The sequence below is a fragment of the Cupressus sempervirens genome, chromosome 6, assembly GCF_028749045.1.
Source record: "Cupressus sempervirens isolate cs-2001-9-10 chromosome 6, ASM2874904v1, whole genome shotgun sequence".
NCBI lineage: Eukaryota > Viridiplantae > Streptophyta > Pinopsida > Cupressales > Cupressaceae > Cupressus > Cupressus sempervirens.
This window is the reverse complement of record NC_143123.1, coordinates 179,012,044-179,038,956: the sequence shown is the minus strand read 5'-3', so window position 1 is coordinate 179,038,956 and position 26,913 is coordinate 179,012,044.

Sequence of the window (26,913 nt, the reverse complement as noted above, 5' to 3'; positions counted from 1 at the left end):
GGTGCACGATCTTATACTCACGGACCATGCTACACTTGTGGTGGCATGGGTCATATAGCTAGGGAGTGTCCACAGGGACAGGCATCCAATGGTCAGAGTAGGGCTTTTTCAGAGCCGACAGTTGGTGACATGGGAAGATCCCATAGAATTTTTGCAGCGGTTGACAACCGCCAGGCTAAGCATCAGGCCACAATTATCGAGGCTACAGGTATTATACAGGGCCATATGGTTGTAGTTTTATTTGATTCCGGAGCTACTGACTCTTTTATATCTCCATTTGTGGTGGAGCGTTGCGAGCTAGTGGCAGTTAGACAGGATGTTAGTTGGGAGGTAGAGTTAGCCTCGGGAGCTAGAGTGTCAGTTAGTTCCATGGTGCGGAGTTGTCAGATGCAGATTGGAGACATGTCCACTAGGACTAACCTACGCATTACCCCTCTAGGTTCTTATGATGTTGTCCTTGGCATGGATTGGCTTTGTGCCCACAGCACCAAGGTGGATTGTCGACAGAAGAGGGTGGAATGTGTGGATGATGATGGTATCTCTAGGGAGATCTTCAGAGTGAAGAGGCCACTGTCCCTTTGTATGATTTCCACTATGCAGCTTAGACAGTGCATGCGAAAGGGTTGTCAGTTATTTGCTATCACTATCAGTGACCGAGAGGAAGATTCAGAAAGGGAGCCATCCCTTGATGATTTTCCAATCCTTCAAGAGTTTGCAAATGTGTTTCCTTCAGAGCTTCCTGGTATGCCTCCACCGCGAGCAGTGGATTTTCACATAGACCTAGTGCTAGGAGCCGAGCCAGTTTCGAGAGCACCATATAGGATGACTACTCATGAGCTTAGTGAGCTAAAGGCTCAGTTGGAGGAACTCTTGGAGAAGGGGCATATTCGACCTAGTGTGTCACCTTGGGGTGCACCGGTGATCTTCGTCAAGAAGAAGGATGGATCACTAAGGTTGTGTATTGATTATCGGCAATTGAACAAGGTGACCATCAAGAACCGATATCCCCTTCCCAGAATTGATGATCTCTTTGACCAGTTGTAGGGTGCCCGAGTATTTTCAAAGATTGACCTAAAGTCGAGTTACCATCAGTTGAGGATTGTGGATAGTGATATCCCCAAAACAGCTTTTCGTACTAGGTATGGCCACTACGAGTTCACCGTGGTACCTTTCAGCCTTATGAATGCTCCAGCTGTATTCATGAGCCTCATGAATGGAGTATTTCGTACCTTTTTGGATAAGTTTGTGGTTTTATTTCTTGATGACATTCTAATTTATTCTCATGATGAGAGAGAGCATGAAGAGCACCTGAGACAGGTATTGCAGAGGCTGAGAGAGAATCAGTTGTTTGGCAGCTTGTCGAAGTGTGCATTCTTCAAACCTGAGATACATTATTTGGGTCATGTCATATCAAGTGATGGTGTCTCAGTAGACCCATCGAAGATCAGGGCTATCATGGATTGGCCAGCACCCACCAGTGTTACTGAAGTGAGGAGCTTTATGGGGCTAGCAGGTTATTACCGACGCTTCATTTCAGGATTCTCTAGATTGGCACACCCCATCACTTCTCTTCAGAGGAAGGGGAAGAAGTATGAGTGGATAGAGAAGTGTGGTAGAGCTTTTGAAGAGCTCAAGGGAGTCCTCACGAGTGCACCAATTCTTGCAGTACCAGATCTTGTTGCAGATTTTGTGGTGTGCACCGATGCATCTTTAGATGGTTTAGGAGTAGTCCTTATGCAGGAAGGATGACCTATTTCCTTTGAGTCTAGGAAGTTGAAGACTCATGAACTCAATTATCCTACTCACGACCTAGAACTAGCGGCAGTGGTTCATGCCTTGGTGAGATGGCGACATTTCCTTCTGGGTCATAGATTCAAGCTTCATTCCGATCACCAGAGCTTGCAGTACATATTTTCTCAGCCGAACCTTAATGCTAGGCAAAGAAGGTGGATGGAGTTCCTGTGTGAGTATGATTTCGATGTTCATTACATCAAGGGAAAAGAGAATGTGGTTGCAGATGCCTTGAGTAGACGGCACCATGAGATTTCATTTGTGACTACTTGCACTGACTTGAGAGAGCGGATCTTGCAGCACTTACCAACTGATGAGCTTTATGCAGAAGTAAGTCAGTTAGTACATTCTTAGAGACCCTTGGAAGGGAATTTTGTAGAGTATTATTTGGAGTCTGATGGACTTTTGCGGCATAGGGGACATATGTATGTACCTTCCATTGGGAGTTTGCGCAAGCTCGTTGTACTTGAGACTCACAGAGCACCTTATGCAGCGCACCCTAGTGTTAAGAAGTTACATGCAGATTTGAGGGAGTTGTATCATTGGCCAAGCATGAGAGTGTAGATTGCTAGCATTGTTGCGAAATGCCTCGAGTGCTAGAGGGTGAAGGCGGAGCACCGTCATCCTGGCGAGCTTCTCCAGCCACATGAGATTGTAGTATGGAAATGGGACACTATATCTATGGATTTTATTGTTGGTCTTCCTATGTCATCTCATCACCATGATGCCATTCTGGTGATAGTGGACACCTTGACCAAGGTTGCCCATTTTTCACCCGTGCGTACTACATTCACAGCCCGAGACATAGCTCAGGTGTTCTTGCAGGACATTGTTAGACTTCATGGTGTTCCCTGTAAGATCATATCTGACAGAGACTCTTTGTTCACTTCTTCATTTTAGAGAGAGTTGCAGTCGGCTTTGGGCACTAGGATCAATTTTAGTACAGCGTACCATCCTCAGACCGATGGCCAGACCGAGCGAGTGAATCAAATTTTGGAGGACATGCTACCTATGTACGTAATGGACCATCAGGTCAAATGGGAGGAATACCTTCATCTTGTTGAGTTTGCCTATAATAATGGGCATCATTCTTCCATAGGTATGGTGCCATATGAGGCTTTGTATGGGAGACCATGCAAGACACCCTTGAGTTGGGATAGGATCGAAGATCGAGTATCTATTGGTCCCCAGTTAGTAAAGGAGATGGAGCAACAGGTGACCCTGATTAGACAGCGCCTGAAAGAAGCACAGGATAGGCAGAAAAAGTATGCAGATGCGAAGAGGACAGATCGAGAGTACCAGGTTAGTGATAGAGTGTTCCTGAGTGTACGACCACACAAGAGTCTGATTCATTTCGGAAAGGGCTCTAAGTTGGCACCCTGATTTGTTGGGCCGTTCGAGATCCTTGAGAGGATAGGACCTGTTGCATACCGTTTAGCTTTGCCACCTAGCTTGTCACGTATCCACGATGTGTTTCATATTTCTGTAGTTAGAGGATACATTTATGATGAGTCTCATATTATTGATTGGGATGCTTTACAGGTGGAGTCAGACGGGCAGGTAGCACTGGAGCCTATCCGCATTATTGCCTGATAGACCCTAGCACTTCGAGGCCGAGAGCTGGACCAAGTTAGGGTCCAATGGGATTGTTACGATGAGGTCACAGCTTCATGGGAGGATGCAGCGCAGATGCAATCTCAGTACCCGTACCTTTTTGATGAACTCCAGGAGGAAGTTCATGCCTAGTGGGGGAGGATGTGAGGCCTCGCCCCGACCCATCGTAGCATAGTGATACATTACCCTTATTTTGTTATTCACGACTCGAGATGTCGAGACAGTAACTCATGCTTAGAACATATTTTATTATTTCATGTTGTGTGATGTCATTTGCAGATATATTTGATGATTTTCATTTAATGTTCATGTAAATGTATGTTGACAAAATCAGTAAAATGTAGGATTAACACATTGAGTTGGAATCTTTATGATTAAGGATATAAGTAGGATGCAAGAAACCCTGATTTATGTATGTTTCAATTTATGTAAATTTCTTATACGTATATATGTATATGTGATTTTTGGGACTATTGATGTGTGCAATGAGTGTGCAGATATTTTAGTCGAGGAAACCGACGGAGGAACAAAACTGATCTCTATGTGCTAATTTTTGGAAACCTTGTTGTTTGTAATTCATGTATTGTGCTGTGAGATGTATGTATGTATCTCTCTATGTTCAGTAAATGTTGATGTTCATAACTATGTTTTGGTTAGTGTCACTTGACACTCGTAAATTGTTTATGTGCTTCAGTGTGTTGTTTAGGGTTAGTCATCCCTAATTCGGATTTGTGCTTAATTTGCAAGTTAGAGTGGTTAGATGGACCTATTTTATTCCTAGAGTTTATTTGACTCTAACCTCTTTCCTAAGGCTTTTAACATGTTTTTATTCTAACCAAAGGGTATGGGTATGGGTTAGGGGTCTTTTCCAACCCATAAGCCCCTTTTTTTGACTTTAGAGGTCACTCAAAAATCCCCTTTTTGCCTTTGTGCAAAAATTGCAAGTGGTTGTCATGAGTTGTCTTACCCCACCTCCTTTTAGGGTTTAACCATGGTGTAGGTTGAGTTAGGAGTTTCTAGAGTGGCTAGTGGGTGGAGATAGTTATTGCTCCTTTTGGGTGGTTGAGTTGGAGGCTTATTTAGAGGCCTTCCTTGGACTAGTTGGGTGGTTACCCAATCTCTACATTTAGAGAAGTTTTCCTGAAGCTTGAAGGAAGGAAGGGGATACTCTACTCAAACTGGTTCATTGCCATTACCTCTTTGTGAAGGTAGGAAACTCCCATCTCCCTTATTCAGTTTTTATGTTTTGTTTCATGTTCTTGTTACTTTGTTGTTGTTTCATTGTTTTATGGTTGTGGGTATGTTGGGAAGATTTGTAAACCATGTCATTTTGGTTGTTTTCCTTTCTTGTTATGTTTGAAATTTTGAGTTTCCTTGCATGGGTGTTTTGGTATTACTCACCCTAGGAGAGGGGAGAAGTGACCAATTTTGGGAGAGGTCTGCTTAGTTGGACTCCAACCTGTGTAGAGTCTCTTCTCAAGATGAGAAGAGGGATAAAGGGTAGGGTGTTATGGGCCCCTAGCCATCAGCACAAACCTGGTATGAGTATGGCAAGTTCAATGGAAGAATAGAAGTTCTTGGTTATTGGCCCCGATTGGGCATCTGAATTGGTGTTGTGCTTGACTTCTCCAGTTGGAAGAATCCACCTCTCCCTAGTCTTGATTCATTGTGAATCCTATTGTGTAAACCATGTATGATTATGCATGCTTGATGTTCTTTTGGTTCTGCTTGGTTGTTACCCGATCAGTTATTGGTTTCCTCCATGGCTCTTCAAATGAGATTCAGAAAACATTACAAAATTCTTGATTATGATCATGAAGAAAATTGGATAAAATTGTTGTAATTGGGATTGAGATCCTATTGGAAATTGTATTTTTAAATCTTATTTTATATGGCAACGAAGCCGAGTTTTCTTCCTGATTCTTTCCCGGCTGAGCTTTGAATCAGGTTAGCCAATAAAGTAATGGATGTGTATTTGGTTCTCATAATATTTTTTCATAATGTTCAGTTGTATGAGTGCTCATCAAAATAGAATAAATAAATTTGTATATATATAGATGGGAGAATAGAATCATAGATAATGTCTTGATTTATGAATGTTCAAGTTTTAATTACGATAATGAAGAGTTGAATTGATATAGTGAGTTTCAATCATGATGTATAAGTATTATGACGAGTTCAATCAAGAGCAAACCCTATACTACGAAATCAAAGATAATTCATTTCTTGATAAATTTCATGGTGGTTATAATCAAATTCGAATGAGGATAATCCACCACCTTTTTGTTTTTAATTATGTGTATAGTATCATTCACCTTTGAAGTTCTTCAAATATGATCAATTGGACTGAGAGGTTGTATTCTTGAAATCAATAATAATAATAATCAGAACTTAGAACTCTTACCATGTCCTTGAAGAACCAATATAAAACATACATGTTTAAACTAGAGATGGAGAGACTATTTGTAATATACCCCTTTGCATTGGAATACTTGTATTAAGGAAGAATGTTAATAGTAGAATTATTCAAACCCTTAGTAACATAAATGAAATGCATAAAATAGCATGACCATGCCTTGTTAAAATTATGCTTCAAAAAAAATATATGCACTCCCAGGAGTAAAAGCTCTCTGGAAAATACATGGAGAGAAAATTCATTGCTTCCAAAACCACAGAGCATATTCTTGCTCAGATTCCTTCCTAAATGAATAAAGAAACAAAATAAATATTATGTAAATCTCATGGGTGCATAATTTTGAATATATAAATATGTATATTTTTAAATATAGTCAATATCTAATATCTTTTCTTCACCTATAAAACTTTATGAACTTATTGCTCTCCTTGGCCTTGCACGTCAGTTTAAGCTTGCCTTAAAAAGGTCTTTAGTGTTTGCCTCATGTCATAGTGGATGGGATGGGTGGGTGACATCATCCTGCCACCTTGTCCCATCCCCATCTCTCTTCTTTCCTAGCGGCCAATTTGGGAGAGGGTGGCATTAATGTTGAGAAAGGAAATTTACATGGTCACCTTCATTTCCTTAACCCTCCTTTTCTCTCCTCTGTTCACATGCCACCTCTTGGGCTGCGTTTTCCTTACCTTGGGCTGTGTGGCAAGTGGGGTGGAGAAAGCTATGTAATGATATGACATTGTAATTGGACGTTGGTTTAGTTTGGGATGATTTTGTTGTTAAAAAGTTTTTTCTTGTTTTAAAACCTTAGTTTTTGTTTCCCCCTACGTACCTTCTCTTGGATGTGCAAGTTTGGGATTGTGTGGGGCCTAGGGAGAGGAGTAGGGAGGGGTCACATCCACTTGACTTGTAGCCAAGTGGATGTTAGGGGCTAGGGTGTAGGTAAGATCTTAGGGCAGGAGGGTTAGTGGTTAGATGCTAGTAAATAGGTAGGCTTAGTTAGTAGTATATGATTTAATTGTTTTTTTCAGTTTAAATGTAGTTAGAATTTAGAATATAATTTAGTATTAGATTAGCTAGTTTAGTATTTAGTTAATTTAGTTATTTAATAAATGTTAATTAGATTTTATATTAATTTAAGTCTATTAAAATTGTTTTTTAGTTGATAAATTTTAGAATGTAATTAGTTAATTAGTTTAAATTTTTAAGTTATTTTATTTTAGCATGTTAGTTTAGTTAGTTTCTTTTTATATATTGTTATTTATTAATAATTTTAAATTGTTAGTTTTAAAATGATATTCTAATTTGTTAAAGTGTACTTAGTTTAATTTAATAAAGTTTTAAGTTAGTATTATGTTGAAATTATTTTAAAATCATTTAATTATTAAGTTAGTTGATAACTATGTTGTTTAATTGTGAGTTGGTTTTAGGTTATCTGTTTTAATATATTTAGTATAAATTTTAAACATTTAAGGTTTTAGCAAACTCATTATGAAACTATTATCTTGTTTCATTACGTTAGCATATGTTAAAACAAATAGAAAATGTTGGATTGTTTCCTTTATCATTTAGTCAAAAGTTAAGTGTAACTTACATTGTTAATATCTTTTGATATGTTTAATTCTTAAATAGCATAACTTAAGATCGATATCAATCTAATAACAAAAGTTTCAAAATCTTAACGATGTAATCACCCTCATGTTTATAACCTTAAGAGGTAAAGTAAAGAACCTGTACTAAAACTATTATCAATCATTTCAAACCTAGGGCATGTTTAATTATTAATTCAAAAAAAATTGTGTGTGTGTTTTTGCCTTCAAGTTTTGGGCATGACAATTCTTTATTTTAATACACACTTGAGTATTTTTAATCAACCAAAAATCAATTCACATGTAGATCAAATGTGTTCACATCTTATCCTTCCAACTGTCATAATTATCACCATTGAACTTGGGACTTTCCTTCTTGTAAGTCATAGATCTCCTCAAGTTGTAAGCTTTCTTCTCAAAGAGGACCTAATTCTTTGATACCAATTGTTAAGAAGTAAAGTCCATACACAAGTGAGAGGGAGGGAGGGAAGGAGGTGGTGGGAGGGGGAGTGTTTGGGGCATGAATCAGTTGCTTCCAATTTAACTTAAAACCAAACTTATAAATCTAAACTCCAACAATTAAAACAATGGTGTACAACAATAATAAACCATACACCATAAGACAATGATTTTGTTGACTAGTGAAACTCTTGATTAGAGGGAAAACCCTAATAGGTATAACACTATCCCAAAAGATAGTGTGCTAATATTTAAGTTCCTTCCAAAAGGATACGACCCTATTAGGAGTCAAATACAATGCATTTCGTACAAAAATCCTTGTTAGAGGACAGATCCCAATTAAGATACCTTGAACCTTTTTTAGAAGGCTCCAATTCAAGTAAAATTTGATAGGAAACAAATAGACCCACTGCCTAAATGACCCACCAAGTATGAAGAATAAAACTTCAAATAACATATCCAAAATAATGAACTAACTAATCTACAACTTACTTGACAAAATAGTTCCTTTGAAGCTCATCTCAATCATTGCTCTGCTCTGATCATTCAACATGAAATCTTGCATCCACATATCCACGATGATCTCTAACATACCCAACCAAGGAAGACATATTTCCTTTACACACTCACAAAGAATTGATTAGGTCATCTTGTTAAGGCTTCCCCAATGTACAATTAATTATATAGGTCCATGTTAAGGTATACATGCCTTCATAAGGATCATTACAAATATTAGAATATAGTTCCTACAATTTACAACAAAAATATTACATTTTACAATGATATACGATATGTTTCCTCAACACTGTCTATTGACAGTAAAATATACTAGTACATTAAACAAAAATGACCTTTCCAAAATAATCCAAATACTTCTATATCACAAATATTGGTGTACAATCAAAACCTATACCATAATCGAATCTCTTTGATATTAATTCCACCTCGCTAATAAGATACAACAAATATATTACCAACTCTCTCTGTCAATAATTCATGTACATTGGTCTGCTACTAGTCTTCACCAAACAATGTATAATTCATCTAGAAGTCCCCATAAGATATAGGGAACATAGACATGATGCCTATACTAATCCTTCTACACAAATATAATATCACATAGCTTAACTTGTCATATGCCAACTTCGTTGTCCTAACAATCAACCCACGATACAGAATCACAATCACATAAACATATGGTGTCTCAATGATATAACTAGTCAACAATACAAGACATAAATAATACATCCAAGCAACAACAAGACCTTTATTCCTAGTAGAATCTCTTATAGAATCAGATGATACAAATGAAAAAGGCATGTGATAAACTAGTGAACGACATGTGATAATTCATCTTTTACTACACAATAGTACTCTAAAAGGGGTCAGATGAACTCTATTATCACACGATACAAGTCCAAATTGCATGCAATATAAATCCTTACTACGCGCAATGAAACACAATCCAATGTTTCATCGTATGATTTGATACATTTAAAGAGTACGACCAAGTACCCTACTCAAAGATAAGATGTTAAACAAAATCAAGCATAAGAAAAACCTCCATACTGAGGAGTACTAGAAAAGGACATCTCGAGAAGATGACCACTTGAAAACATCAATACATAAAATATAATCAAATAATGTCATCATAATCATAGTGATAATACAACATCGAATATAACCTATGCATCAAGTAAATGCATGACAACTAAAACATACATTAAGATTGGAATGAAGAAACATGTGAGTTGCTAGCATGAAATCTAATGATATCCCTTTGGGGGAGTATTGTAAGCATTGTAAAGATGGTTAGCATGATTGACATGTTGCATTCATGACTACATTTGTCATTGATGTCAACATAGTATTGTTTCTATGAAGAATGGTAGAGTAGCAGACAAAGAATGAGGTCATGCAGATAATGTGTTGATGATGAAGTTGAATGCAGTTGAGGATATGTTCTACACCATGTCTTGATGAAGTGGACAAGTGGGGGACTCAAAGACATGCGAAAGTTATTCATGAATTATAAAGGATGGTGTGTAGACATAGTACCTAAGAAGTGGTTTCTAATGTTTGTATCGTATCTCTTAGCATAAATAGAAATGTGATGAGTGAAGTTAGAAAGTGACAGTAGATAGCTTGATCATGACATCAGCAAGTACGCAAGGTTAGAGGTCACACATGTGAGAAGTTGTAAAGACTATGAGCCGAGAGTGTTATGTAATTGTAAAATGATTTTAATATCATAATGAGGTCTTATTATAATTGATTTCAAAAGGCTCAAGGCCGAATCAAAGAATTATTTTGAGGATATGGTATAAAAGAAGGTTATTTTCCTTGTGGTGAAGTATGTAAGATATATGAATGATTGTGCAAGTGCAAATTGTACAAGTGATATGCGAAGTTGGTAAATGTGTGTAAGCAATCTAATAGATTAATTGGATGCAAAGTTCAAAGATATGGTATTGAGATCAAAAGAGGATTTGTTCAGTCAAGAGGACTAAGGAGTTCGAGATTATTCATTTCTATTATGCTACAAGGAATAATACAAATATTAGTTGGACAGTGAGTTCGGTGGTCTTGCCCCTGAAGTTGTTTGGATAGTGTAACCATCTATCTTGTACAGCTCCTAACATGGTTGGAATCTCCTAACATGGATTGATATGTACTTAATGTATTTCACTAGCTCCTAACAGAGTCCATCCTCTTAAAAGGAACTTTAATATTAGTTCATCATTTTTTGGGTACCATCCCACTAAGGTTTTCCCTCTTATCAAGGGTTTTCCCTGTTAACATATCAGGTGTTATTATGTATGTGTACCTTCTTATGGTTGTTGGTTATATTGTTCACATGGTTAAGGATTAATATGGTTGATAAATGTTTTATTAGTTGGATAACTTATTCACACCCCCCCCCTCTCAAATATCTTAGTGGACTTTACTTTCTAACAATTGGTATCAGAGAATCAAGTCCTTGAAGGAAAAGCTTAACAACTTAAGAAGATCAATGGCGAGTCACTTCAGAAAAGAAAGCTTAAATTTGATGGAGTTAACTATGATAGATGGAAAGAGAAGATGAAGACTGATTTGTTATGTATGGGTCTAGGATATTGGCTAATGACAAAGAATGCAAAGAAGATCATGGAAGAAAGAAAACTTGAGGACTACAGTGAAGTCCAAAGAGATCTATTTAAGTGCAATATGCTTGTCAGAGAAGCATTATTGTTAGCCCTTCCTGAGAATGAATACAATTAGGTAAAATCCTTAAAAACATGTCATGCAATTTGGGAAGCTTTAGAATCTACTTTTGAAAGTGATAAGCACGCTAAAATAATTGGACTACAGAATTGGATATGTTTGTTTCAAGATGCTAAAATGATGGAAGATGAGTCTGTAAGAAGCTATATTGGTAGAATATTAGAAATTGTTGTAGGAATTAAGTCTTGTGGTGGATCTAAAGATGAATATGAGATTATATGGAAGATCTTGAAAACTTTGACACCACCATTTAGACAGACAGTACAGATGATTGAGAAAGTAATACCTTAAACTAAGAAGTTTACCAAAGAGACTTTACTTGGAAGATCGGAAGCAACAAAAGTAAGGTTGAAGCAATCTAGAGATTTTCCTAGAGTGGAAATAAATTTTAGTGCATTAAGTTTTAACGCTTCTTTATCAAGAAGTGCAAGCACTAGTGGAGACTGTGCTAGCAACAACAGATCTAGATTTGAGGAGGATAGAATAAGTGAAGAAGGAATTTCCCTACTTGCAAGGAGATAACTAGACAATAAGAGAATTGTTGAATGTTTGACTTGTAATGAATTTGGTCATTATGCTTTTAAGTGCCCTAAAAGAGAGAAAAAAAAAGTATAAGAAGAATTTCAAGCCTAGAAGGTATAGAGATCGTTTGTATTCAAATGAAGAGTATGAGTCTGAAGAAAGAGTTTTGAGTGAAAGTGGTGATGAATTAGGATTTGTAGCTATAAAAGAAGAAAATATTGAAGAAGAATTTAGAGAAAAGAAAGCCTTAGTTTCACAAGTTGAAAAGAAAGTTGATTGGATCATAGATAGTGGTTGTTTGCATCATATGACTGGAGATATGAATAAGTTTGTTAAGTTTAGTAACCATGATGGAGGTATTGTCAGAGTTGGTAACAATGCAACTTGTCATATCAAGGGGATAGGATCTATTAGTCTTGATTGAAAGACTAACATTGATGATGTCTATTTTGTTGATGGATTAAAGCATAACCTTTTGAGTGTTGGACAGTTGATTGATAGAGGTTATAAGTTACAATTTACAGAGAAGATATGCATTATCAAGGATAAAGATGGTAAAATGATTGGCACTGGTACAAGATCTAGAGGTAATGTTTGTCAATTGTACCCTGTAGAGATGACATGTTTGATTGCAAAGGTGGATAATAGTTGGTTATGGAATAGAATATTTTTTCATATAAACTTTGATAATACTATGAAGGCTGGTAGTAAAAATTGTAAAGCCTACTAATTTTGTGTGCAAAGAATGTGTTATGGCTAAGTAGAAGAAAGTTTCCTTTCCTAACAAGATGTTCACTACCACACCAAAATTAGAGATTGTTCATACATATTTGAGTGGTCCTACCAGGACAAGAGGATTCTATAGTGAAAGACACTTCATGATTTCTGTTGAGTTTAACACCTTTTGTGAAGTGAATGACATCAAGAGACAATTATCAACACCTAAGACCCCTAAGCAAAATGGAATTGTTGAAAGAAGAACTAGGTATGCAACAGAAGCAACAAGAGCCATGAAGTTTGAGAATGATGTATCCAAGACATTTTGGAGAGAAGTAGTCAACACAACAGTATACATAATGAATAGAGTGCAGATTAGAAAAGGTACAAATAGACTCCCTATGAATTATAGTTTGGGCATGCACCCTCAATAAAGTATTTTAGAATTTTTGGAAGTGTTAAATAAAGAGAGATGATGTCATTGGTAAGTTTGATGCAAGAAATGATGAAGGTGTGTTCCTTGGTTACTCATTGAAAAGAAAAGCTTATAGATGTTTTAATTAGAGAATTAAGACTATTGTTGAGTGCACAAATGTAAAAGTGGACAAAAAGTTTGGAGTTAAAGAAAAAATGTTGGATTATAATTATGATGAAGAAGAAGATAATTTTATGTCTGTTATAGAAAATGTTGAAGTTTTCTTTGAGACTAACAATAATTTATAGAATAGTGTTCAAGTTGTTGAATAGAGAGAAGAACCAAGATCTAAACATAGAGAAGAAGTAAGTTGAAACAATAATGCCTACACCTAACAAGAATTTGACAAAGAATCACCCTGCTAATCGAATTATTGGAAGGAAATAAAAAGGAGTTGTGATAAGAAACAGAGTACATAAAGAATTATGTTTCATTTTTCATATTAAACCAAAGGGTGCAAATGAGGCATGCAAGGATGATCATTAGATTCAAGAAATGAAGGAAGAATTATATTTGATTGTGAAGAATAAGAGATGAGAATTGGTTCCTAGACCCAAAGACAAGAATGTTATAGGAACTAAGTGGGTTTTCATAAACAAGATGAATGAACAAGGTGAGTTTGTGAGAAATGAAGATAGGTTGATATGCAAAGGATATTCATAGCAAGAATGTATAGGTTATGAAGAGACATCTTCCTATGTTGCCAAAATTGAAGTAGTAAGAATGTTCTTGGCTTATGCAACAAGTAAGAAGTTCAATGTATATCAGATGGATGTAAAGTCAATATTTCTAAATGGAGAACATGAAGAAGTCTACAATGAGAAACCTAAAGGGTTTCCTTTGACAACAGAATGAGACATGGTATACAGATTGAAGAAAGCATTATATGGACTAAAGCTAGCATCTAGAACCTAGTATGTGAGGTTGGACAAGTATTTGGCAGAGTTAGGATTTCTAAAGGTACTAAAAATATTAATTTGTATTTGAAAGAAATTGAGAATAGATTTTTTATTATTGTGATATTTGGGGAAGACATAATCTTTGGAGGTAATGATGAAGAAAGCAAAAAACAAAATGATGAAATGAACAATGAATTTGAGATGAGTATGATTGGTGAGATGAAATTCTTCTTAGGTCTAAAGATTGTGTACAACAATGATGAAATATTCCTATCACAAACTAAGTATTTAAAAGACTTGTTCAAAAGATTTGTCTTGGAAAGTTGTAAGAATTTTGGTACACCTATGATAACTAGTCACAAGTTATCTAGCAAAGATTACACACCTATTATTGAACAAAAGTATAGATCCATGATTGGAGGTTTACAATATCTGACTCACACTAGACTAGATATAGCAAATGCAGTTGGCATAGTAGCAATATTTCAAGCAGATCCTAGAGAATCACATTATGCAATAATAAAAATAATAGTTAGATATTTGAAGAGGACATCTAATTTTGGCTTGTGGTATGATAGGACAAATGCTTTTACTTTATGTGCATATACTAATGAGGATTGGGCAGGCAACATGGATGACAAAAAAAGCACCAACGATCTAGCATTTTTCCTTGGAGGAAGATTGGGTTCTTAGCTAAGCAAGAAACAAGATTGTATCTCACATAGTATAGCAAAAGAGAGTATTTAGCAATAGAAAAAAATTGTAATTAGATTATGTGGATGAAGCATATGATGAAGGACATTGGGATAGAGTTTTTAGAACATGTTATCATATATTGTGATAACACAAGTACATCAAGTATGTCTAAGAATCATGTGTTGCATTATAAGACTAAGCATATCTCCATTAAGTATCATGTCTTGATCAGAGGGAAAGTTGTAGAGAAAGAAATCAAATCAGAATATGTAAACATAAAAGATAAAGTTGTAGATATCTTTACGAAGTCTTTTCCTAAAGATACATTTGAATATTTGTGAGGTTTGCTTAGGGTTATGCCCCTGCCTACTTCTGAGTAGATGGTGTAGAGAGTGCATTAGTCTAGTGGTACAAAGCACTATTATTTATCTAGATTAAATGATGACTCTCTTTGTGTAGGGGATTATTTGTGCTAAGAAGATTCATTAAGGACTCTTAGTAGTTGGTATAGAATAGTGTCTTCGGACACTTGAGATGGTTGAAGACTTGGAGCAAATGATTGACATAATCAAGCCTTTCTCATTGATATCAATGGAAGAGAATTATACATGTAATACATCGTCTAGTAGTGTGTGGGAGATGTATGTATGAATGAGAATTGTTGTTGGATAGATTGATGTCAATGGGAAGAAACATTAATTTATATTAATGGGGGAGAAGTGTGAACAAATAATTTCCATGCATTAAAAAATGAGAAAGCTCGAATAGAAAGTTATTCCTATGAAGTTAGTGTGTGAACAACTAATGTTGATCTTAAGAATGAGGAAACACAAACAAAAAATTGTTCCTGTGAGTTTCAAATTTAATTGATGAAGAGGATTTCAAAAGAAAGAAAACAACAGAAGCAACAACAACATAGTTGGATTTGGTATTCTTGGAGCTTAAATGTTTTTCATCTATGTTTTCATCAATGCCAAAGGGAGAAATTGTTAGCATGGATGTTGATGATATTCCTTTGGAGGAGTATCCTAAGCATTGGAGAGATGTTTAGCATGATTGACATGTTGCATTCATTACTATGTTTGTCATTGATGTCAACATAGTATTGTTTCTATGAAGATTGGCAGAGTAGCAAATATAGAATGAGGTCGTACAAACTATGTATTGATGATGAGGCTGAGCATAGTTGAGGATATGTTCTACACCATTCCTGATGATGAGGTTGGCCACAATTGAGGATATGCTCTACATTTTTTCCTAATGAAGTGGACAAATGTGTGTACAGAGATTTGAAGACATACAAAAGTTATTCATGGATTATAGAGCATAGTGTACAAATAAAGTACATTACAAGTGGTTTCTAATATTTGGATTGTATCTTTTAATAGGGATAAAATTATGATGAGTGACGTTAGACAGTGACAATAGATAGCCAGATGATGACATCAGAAAATGCACAAGGTCAGAGATCGCACGTGTGAGAAGTTTTAAAGGTTGTAAGCCGACGATGTTATGTAATTATAAAATGATTGTAATATCTTAATGAGGTCCTATTATAATTAATTGGGAAAGCCTCAAGGAAAACTCAAATAATTATTTTGAGGATATGGTATAAAGGAACATTATTTTCCCTATGGTGAAGTATGAAAGTCATATGAATGATTGTGCAATTGAGAATTGTACAAGTGATATGCAAAGTTGGTAAATATGTATATATGATCCAAGGGATTAATTGGATGTGAAGTTCAAAGATCTAGTATTAAGATCATAAGAGGATTGGTTTGGTCAAGAGATGGAGGAGTTTGAGATTAATCATTACTATTATTCTACAAGGAATAATATAGAGATCAATTGGACAGTGAGTTCGGTGGTCTTTCCCCTAAAGTTGTTTGGATAGTAGGTTCATCTACCTTCTATAACTCCTAACATTATTAGCACAACTTCTAATATGGGTTCAAAGTCTTCTAAAACAGAGTGATATGTACTAAATGCATTTCACTAGCTCCTAATAGAGTCCATCCTCTTACAAGGAACTTTTATAGTAGTACATGATTTTGTGAGTACCATCTCGGCCTCTGATCAAGCATTTCCCTAGTTAACATATCAAGTGTTAATGTGTATGTGTATCTTCTTATGGTTGATGGTTATATTGTTGACATGGTTAAAGACTAATGATGTAGAGCTCTCCCTTATATAGGAAAATATGATGTGGTGTGGCCTTAGACTACTTCTGATACCCCAAAATGGAGTCAAGAGAGTGCCCTACACCTTTGGAATAAAGTTACTTAAAAATTTGGCCTAGGCACCCAAATGAGCACAACTAGGTCTTAAGGCACGAAATCTCCAAATACTAGGCTTATGCTTGAAATAGGAACCTATGATTTCATAAGAGAATGGAAAGGTTTGTAAAAATTCAACAAACTCAAGCTAGTGATTTTGAATAGTTTATATTATTCCCAAAGGCTATTGATAGCAAAACTGCCTTTTAGGCCTAGGAGCCCCCAATTAGCCATATATACAAGGTTATTAGGGTTTAGTTTAAAATTGTTCCAAAGGACTCAAAAAATTAAGTTCATATATGGATACCCTTTTGGAAGAAGCTTAAGAATTCAAACTTTCAAACTCTCAACTGGTCAAATAATTCCCTTACCAAAAATGTAGCAATTACCCTTGTTAGGCCTAATTACTAGGGTTTGTGAAGTAAGTATGAATTAGGTGATTGACCAGGTTAAGCCACCAACTAAGAAACATGTAGGGATCCACTAGAGATCATATTCCACCCTTAGAATGGTTTCATCCATTCCCCAAATGCCTACAGTACTTCAATACATGTTGTCTTGCACCAAACACATAGAGATGTCTGGTCTAGGACTTGCTAGCAATATTAGATGCCTTATTTTCCATCTCCCATCCTTAAGAGGTCTTATAGTACACCCTCCTAACTTTTATTTTACCAAGTGGTGTAAAGTTTCCATTGTGGGAATGCAAGTTAGGGCATTTTAACTAAAACTTGCCACTGAATAGAGGGTTTAGGTGCACCTAAGAAAGAAACTTAGATCACTTTTGTTGAAGAGAACTTGAAAACCTCAAACCACTTACATTCTTCTACCAAGATGTTCAGGATTCCAAATAAACCATTCATTTGCATGTAACAATCTGTACTGGTCTGTACACTCACAAAATACATTTTTTTACAAGGAAAAATAGGATCTTTTATTGATTCAAATGGACAAATTAAATTCTCTATGTTCCACCTACCTGAAAGGGCTATTTAAAGACTTCTCCCAACCAATTTTCAAAGGTTGTGACCACTGGGGAGAAATTATGTAAAATTTGTCAAGCAACTTTTCTTGCACAATGCAACTTTTGCAATTTTTACAAATTGCGCAATCTAACCCAACTAGGACCTTTTCCTTGTGCCCTAGGGGCCTAGAACATATTCAAAAACCTCTAAACACTCCTAACCTATGCTAGGTCTAAGATGTGCCTTTTGACTAGAGTGAAATCCCATGGTATATAAAGCACTAAATGGGGACTAGGTCTTACAAATAGGCTTATTTCATTAAGTAACTATTTCTAGCTATTAAAAATGTCTCTTAGGCACAAATGCCCTTGAGTAGAACTCATGAAGACTTATATATGATGGATGCTCCAAGGAGTGGAGGGATAGGTGCTACTATGCCATGCTCCCTTTCTTGAAAAACTCAATTCCCACTTGAGGATAGTTGTTGAACAGAAGTGTCATGCTTGGTAATGCATTCTTCACTCATCCATGTAGCATCTATGTCTAGAAGACCTTTCCACTTCACCAAGTAGTCTATGTAGGTCCTCTTTCTTGTCTTCTTGACCACCTTGGAATCCAAAATCTTCACCAAATGAAGTGGTTGGCTAGGTGGAAAATCATTGATCTATTCTACTTGTTCATCAACATCTTGTATTACATCATTAGTTTCTACATCACCTTTGAAAAGGGTGAGATCACAAATATTAAAAATAGGAGAAATTGATATGGTTAGAGGCAATGAAATTTCATATGCATTTTCTCAAAATTTGTGCAATATCTGATAGGGTCCAATCTTCTTCATCTTGAATTTTGTGTGTCCCCTTAATAGTCTTGCTTTGTTCAGATAGGCCCATACTTGATCTCCTTTGAATGAAACATGTCTCTTCTTTTTGTCTACCTATTGTTTGTATTTTGTAGTACTTTGATTCAGAGTGTCTCTGACATGATCATGAATTTGTTTGATCCATGCTGAGAATTTTTCACCTCATGCACTGGTTTTTAAATCACTTCGTAAGTCTCTTAGTTCCATCATTCCTCTAGGATAGAATCCATACTTTACTAGGAATTTTGTCTTCCCTATTGACTTGTTTATTAAGTTATTGAATGCAAATTTTGCTTGAGGGAGGATTACATCCCATGTCTACTCATGTTGCTTCGTTACACACCCTAAAACATTGCCTAATGATCTATTGACTACTTCAGTCTGGCCAATTGTTTTTGGATGGTAGGCAGAACTAAAGGATAGATTTGTGCCCAACTTTTTCCATAAGGTCCTCCAAAAATGACCTTGGAATTTGACATCTCTGTCTAAGATAATGGATTTTGATAACATGAATCTTGACTACTTCCTTGAAAAAAAAGTTAGCAATGTGAGAAGCATCATTAGAGCTCTTACAAGGAACAAAATTAGCCATTTTACTAAATCTATCTACAATAACAAAGCCGTTATCAAAACCTTGTCTTGTCCTTGGGAAACCCAAGACAAAATCCATGCTCACATTCTTCTATGGCTTTTTTCGAATAATTAAGGGCTGATAAAGACATTGATTTGTCCTTACTCCCTTGGCTCTTTGACATATTGTGCAAGTTTCTACAAACTTTCTCACATCAATAGGTAACTTTGCTCCTTAGGGGCTCTAAAGTTTTTTCAATCCCAAAGTGACCCCCTAAAGTGCCACAATGCTTTTCTTTCATTAGGTTTTCCCTCATGGAGCATCTAGGAATGCAAAGTTATCCTCCTTTGAACAATTGGCCATTCTACAACAAATACTATGAATAAGATGTGTTATATACATCAGATAATGTAGAAAAAACTTTATGGATTTCTCCAAAGTCTGGATCATCTTTATATAGGTGTTTAAGGGCATCAATCTCCATACTTTGCACTTGAACTTCTTCCACCAAGGTGACTCTCCTACTGAGAGCATCTGCTACCTTGTTTGTAATGCCTTTCTTTTGTTTGATTGAGAATGTGAAGGCTTGGAGCTGCTCAACCCACTTCATGTGTCTGCAACTCAACTTGTCTTGGCTATTTAGGAAGCTTAACACATGATTGTCTATATAGACAATAAATTCCTTACGAATCAAGTAGTGCCCCCATTTTTGAGAGCCTGAACCATATATAGTTCTAGGTCATATGAATTGTATTTCTTCTTGGCATAATTGAGTTTTTCAGAGAAGAAAGCCACTATTCTTCCCTCCTAACTAAGAACTACTCCTATGGCAAGATTGCTTGCATCGGTTTCCACTGTGAACAATTTGTTAAAGGTGGGTAGTGCCAAGATTGGATATTGTACTATCATACCCTTGAAGTATTCAAATGATTCATCAACTTGAGTAGTCCATTGGAATTTTGTCTTCTTACCTCCTTTGATGGTATCCAATAGAGGTGCACATATGTGACTAAAGTTTTTGACAAATTTCCTATAGAAAGTTACCAATCCCTAGAAGCTCCTAACTTCTCCTGATGTCTTAAGCATTGGCCAGTTAATGATGGCCTCTACCTTTTTAGGATCCATCTTCAAGGTGCTCTTTGAGATGGCAAACCCAAAAATGTCAATTTTATTTTGCATAAATGCACACTTTTCAAGGTTGATTGCCAACTTCTTTTCATGTAGCCTTTGAAGAAATTGTTCCAAATGCTTCATATGTTCTTCATTAGTCCTGCTGAAGATCAATATGTCATAAAGATAGACTGCTAGAAGCTTACCAAAGAAGTCATGAAGCACTTCAGTCATCAACCTCATGAAGGTGCTAGGGGCATTACTTAGATCAAATGGCATGATAAGCCATTCATATAACCCTTTAGTGGTTTTCAATGTTGTTTTCCACTCATCTCTAGACCTACTCCTTATCTAATGATAGAATGATTTAAGGTCTATTTTAGAAAAGTAGCATGCTCCTCCAAGTTGGTCTAGTAGAATTTCAATCCTAGGCATAAGGAATCTGTATGTTATAGTTATTTTGTTAATTTCCCTAGATTCAGTGCAAAGTCTCCATTTTTCATCCTTTTTAGGGGTCAATACACTAGGAACTACACAAGGGTTGAGACTCTTTTGAATGGGTCCTTTAGCCAACAAATTTTTGATATGTCTCGATACCTCTACATTTTGATTAGGGGTGAGTTTATATGCAGCCTTGTTGGGAAGAGAAGCACCTAGTATGAAGTCAATCTAGTGTGAGATGTCCCTCAATGGTGGGAGTTTATCTAGAGTGTCTCCTACAAGTATACCTTTATACATCTATAGCAGATTGTTTACTTCTTTGGGCACTTCTTGAGTGACTACTTTTATCTTTGGTTTGAGGACTAGGGCATACCCTATTTGAGATTCTTGGATGGTATTCAACATCTCTTGTTCACTTTCCATGAAAACTAATTGTTCTTTGGGTTTCTCTTAGTGAGGGTCAAGGTTGGGAAGAAGATTATATTTATGACCATCTTTAATAATTTGATATTTGTTTGTGACACAATCATGTTTGGCCTTAAGTTCACACTTCCATGGATGACCTAGCAAGACATGACAAATGTCCATGTCTACAATGTCACAAAGGACTCTATCCTTATAATCTTCTATGGAAAAATCTACCCAAGCCTATTCATTTATTAGTTTTTGTTGCCCTTTTGTCAACCAAGATACATGCGAGGGATTAGGGTGGGGTATTTTCTCTAGATTCACTTTATCTACAATTTCTTTAGACACAAGATTTTCAGTAGAACCAAGATCAATAGCTACCTTACATACCTTTCCATGGATTTCGCAATTGATCCTAAAGAGAGTCTTTCTTTGTGGAGGCTCTATTGGCACAGGTGCTTGAATTAGTGTCCTCTTCATCATGAGAGTAGTCACTTCTTCACCAGCATAGTCTCTGACACTTTCATCATCATCATTGTCTTGAACAAGATTGGTTCTTCTTTCTCCGTGATTGTTCTGCTTCTCAAGAGATTTGTTTGTATAGTGGCCCATTAAGTTACAACTGTAGCATTTGATCTACCCATTGTTTCTTCCACCATTTCTGCCTCTACCATTATCTCTCCTTCCTCTGTATCCACCTCTTGAACTGCTTTCTCCTTGGGCATTCTCCTTGTTAGAATCTCCTTGAGGTCTATTTCCTTGTGTTCCTTTACCCCCATAGTTTCCTCTTTCTCTATCATTGTTTCTTTTATTTCTACCACTCTATTCATTCTTTTTTTTGAACTTCTCCTCAACCTTGAGTGTCAATTGATAGCATTGGTTTACAGTAGTAGGGCTTGTCCTCAACCAAGTTCTAAAATTCTTCAGTCTAGGTAGAGATGTCCATCTCTTTCTACCTCAAACTTATTCTCTTCTTATGAAGTTGAACTTCATAATCCTCAAGGACATATGTCTCTCTGAGTAGAGTCACCATCTTCTTCCATGTGGTGACTGGATTCTTCCAATTCTTCACCTTGTTATCTTGAGTGAAGTTCCACCATGTGAGTGCAGAGCTCTTGAGTCTAGACTTGGCAATTTTTACCCTTTGGTTCTCAAGGATGTCTTCACAATCAAAGAAAATGGTTAGGGCATCTACCCAATCCATTGCAACTTCTAGGTCCAACTTCCCATTGTATGTGGGCAAGTCAAGCTTAGCATTCATGGTTCTCCTCTCCATAGATTTTAGAGTCCTCACAAGTAGCCTCTAGTCAGCACGAAATTCCTCTTCCTCCTACTCAAGGGGTTCTTCAACACTCCCTTGTCTGACTTCTTCAGAGTTTTCACTACTTCTATTACGAAGCTCTCCAAGCTCTCCCTTAAGCTTATTCATCTCTTGCCTCATCAATTGCATTTCCTTGTCTCTTTGTTCGTCTTGCCTTAATTTCTAGTCTCTCAAGTATTTCACAATCTCTGCATTGGTCATCCATGAAGATAACCCTCCTTCTTCTTCTCATTCCACGGTGTTGTCAAATTTCTTTACCCTAAGGGATCTTAGGTTGCTTTGATACCACTTGATGTAGAGCTCTCCCTTATATAGAAAACTATGATTTGGTGTGGCCTTAGACTACTTTTGATACCCCAAAATGGAGTCAAGAGAGTGCCCCACACCTTTGAAGTAGAGTTACTCAAAAACTTGGTCTTAAAGCACAAAATCTCCAAATACTAGGTTTAAGCTTGAAATGGGAACCTATGAGTTTATAGGGGAATGGAAAGGTTCCTCAACATTGAAAAAACTCAAACTAGTGGGTTTGAATGGCCTATATTCTTCCCAAATGGCATATTTTGTTCACAAAGGCTATTGATAGAAAAATTGCCTTTTAGGCCTAGGAGCCCCGAATTAACCCTATCAACGAGGTTATTAGTGTTTAGTTTGAAGTTGTTCCAAAGGACTCAGAAAACAAAGTTCATATATGGATACCCTTTTGGAAGAAGTTTAAGATTCCAAACTTTCAGCCTCCCAACTGGTCAAATGATTCCCTTACCAAAAATGCAGCAATTACGCTTGTTAGGCCTAATTACTATGGTTTGTGAAGGAAGTACGAATTAGGTGATTGACCAAGTTAAGCCACCAACTGTGAAAAATGTAGGGATGCACTAGAGATCATATTCCATGCTTCAAATGGTTGCATCCATTCTCCAAGTGCCTGCAACACTTCAATACCTATTGTCTTGTACCAAACACAAAAAGATGTTTGGCCTGGAGCTTGCTAACAATATTAGATGCCTCACTTTCCATATCTCATCCATTAGAGGTCTTATATTACACACTCTTAACTTCCCAAGTGGCATGAAGTTTCCACCTTGGGAATGTAAGTTAAGGCATTTCTACTAAAACTTATCACTGAATGGAGGGTTTACATGCACCCAAGAAAGAAACTTAGATAACTTGTGTTGTAGAGCACTTCAAAATCTAAAACCACTTGCATTCTTCTACTAAGATGTTTAGGATTCCAAATCAACCATTCATTTGCATGTATCAATCTGTACCAGTCCATACACTCATGAAATACAATGTTTTACAAGGAAAAATGGGATCTTTTATTGTTTAAAATGGAAAAATTACATTCTTTGTCTTCCACCTATCTAAAAGGGTTATTTTAATACTTACCCCAACTAATCCAACCAAATTTCAAAGGTTGTGACCATTGGGGCAAAATTGTCAAGCAACTTTTCTTGCACAAGGCAACTTTTAGCAATTTTTGCAAAATGTGCAATTTAACTCAACTAGGACCTTTCCCTTGTGTCCTAGGGGCCTAAAACATATTAGAAAACCTCTAAACACTCCTAACCTATGCTATTTCTAAGATGTTCCCTTTGACCATAGTCAAAACCCTTGGTTTTTAAAGCACCAAATGGGGACTAGGTCATACAATTAGGCTTATTTCATTAACTATTTCTTGCTATTAAAAATGTCTCTTACGCACAAATGCCCTTGAGTAGAACTCATGAAGAGTTATATATGATGGATGCTCTAGAAGGTGAAGGGATAGGTTCTCTTACACTATTCTCCCTTGCTTGAAAAACTCAAGTCCCACTTGGGGATAGTTGTTGAACAGAAGTGTCATGCTTGGCAATACATTCTTCACTCATCCATGTAGCATCAATGTTTGCAAGACCCTTCCACTTGACCAAATAGTTGGTGTAGGTATTGTTTCCTTATCTTCTTGACCACCTTGGATTACAAAATCGTCTCTAACTGAATTGGTTGGATAGATGGAAAATCTTTGATCCATTCTACTTGTTCATCAACATCATGCATTACATTATTGGTTTTTGAATCACCTTTGAAAAGAGTGAGGTCACAAACATTAAAAATAGGAGAAATTGATATGGTTGGAGGCAATAAAATTTCATATGCATTTTCTCCAAATTTGTGCAATATTTGACAGGGTCCAATCTTCCTCATCTTGAATTTTGTGTGTCCCCTTGGTAGTCTTGCTTTGTTCAAATAGGCCCATACTTGATTCTTCCTTTGAATGAAACATGTATCTTATTTTTGTCAACCTGTTGTTTGTATTTTGCAGTATTCTAATTCAAAGTGTCTCTGGCCTAATCATGAATTTGTTTGATCCATGATGAGAATTCTTCACCTTGTGCATTGGTTTTGAAATCACTCGGTAAGTCTCTCAGTTCCATCAGTCCTCTAGGATGGAATCCATAGTTTACTTGGAATGGTGTCTTCCTTGTTGACCTATTTATTGAGTCATTGAATGCAAATTCTACTTGAGGGAGGATCACATCCCATGTCTACTCATGTTGCTTTGTTAGACACCTTAAAAGGTTGCATAATGATCTATTGACTACTTCAATTTGGCTATTTTTTTTGGATGGTAGAAAAAACTTAAGGATAGATTTGTGTCTAGCTTTTTGCATAAGGTCCTCCAAAAATGACCTTGCAATTTGACATCTCTATCTAAAATAATGGATGTTCATAATGTTGGAAACATGAATGTCGATGATACTTCTATGGGGGAGTATTGTAAAAACATGATTAGATCATTATCATGATGATATGTTACATTCATGACTGTGCTTTTCATTGATGTCAACATAACAGTTTTCTATGTTATACAATAGAAGAATAGTGGTAAAGATCAAGATGGTACAGACAGATAATTGAGCATTTTCACAAAGTGGGGTTAAAGGGAGATAATACTAAGTGTCTAGTATAAGCAGCTAACCTAAGAAGCATAAGATACTAAGTCTGAAAGAATTTATGCAAGTTTTGGTGAAGATTGTTCTAAGATAGAGTTTACAGAAGCATTTTCTAGTAGACTTGTTATATCTCTTAGCAAAGTTGTTATTCTGAGAAGTTGAAGTTAAAGATGTGAAGAAGACATTCTGGAGATGACATAGCTAAGCTCACTCATTACATGTATGGAAATTTATTCAAGTTACAAGGAAAAAGATTAATGTTATCACTAAGTGTAACGTGTTCTTATCGAGGTCCTATAATAATTAATTGAGAAGGTGTAATAGTCGACTCAAGAAATTGTTTTATGGATTTGGTATAAAGGAAGGACATTTTTCTTTATCATTTAAGGAAAGTATGAATGATTGAAACAAGCATAAAAAGAAAAATTTGAAGATAAGTAGAGCAGAGCAAAGTTGGAGAAAACTTCATTTTTGAGGTTTTATTATGAGATCCGAAGTTTGATATTTAGATCCAAGGTTCGTGACCTAATCTACAAGATTTGATAGTGATTGGTCTAGTTGACAAGACAAAGGAAAGAAGTTAAAGTACAGCACAAAAAATTATTCTGCAATAAATAGTTGAAATATCAATTGGACAGTGAGTTCGGTGGTCTTGCCCTAGAATTTGTTTGGACAATGGGTCCTTCTGCCTTCTACAACTCCTAACAGGGTTGGCACAACTCCTAACAGGGTTGAAATCTCCAAACAAGGATTCAAAGTCTCCTAACAAGGACTCATATGTACTAAATGTTGTAATAGACTATTAATAGAGTCCATCCTCTAACAAGAAATATTTATATGAGTACATCATCTTATGAGCATCATTCCCACTGGGGTTTTCCCTCTAATCAAGGGTTTCCCTAGTTAACAAATCTAGTGTAATTGTGTATGTGCATGTTAGTATGGTTGTTGTTTACTTTGAGTGAATCGTTAAGATTATTTAAGGTTCATAATTATTGGATAACTGATTCAACACCCCTCCTCCCCCTGCCCCCTCTCAATTATCTTGGTGGACTATTGTTTCTAATAATTGGTATCAAAGCTTCAGGTCCTTGAAGATAAAGTTTGACAACTTTGGAAGATCCATGGCAAACATATTTAGAAAAGATAGTCCTAAGTGTGATAAAGGAAATTTTGACACCTAGATGATGGAGATTCTTGTTGAGTTATCAAATTTGTGTAAAGAACAAAGCATTGAGTTTCTAGATCTAGAATCCTTCTGTTGTATACAAAAGAATAGAAGAACAAGCAAAGATAAATCCAGATCTGAAGAAAACATAAAGATAAAGGAAGGTATCGATCTACTTATGAAAAGAGAGTCGGAAGGTATAAAAAAATTTGTTTATTGGACATTTAAAGAGTTTGGTCATTTTTCGACTAGATCTCCTAAGAGAATAAGAAAAACTAGAAAGATTTCACTTTCTGATAAAGATGAAGAATTTAAAGCAAGTATGGAAAGATTCTTGAATGACTATGATAATGAGCCTAAATTGGTTAATGAACATGAAGTAGTAGAATAGATAGCTTTGTTAACCATTATTGAAAGTA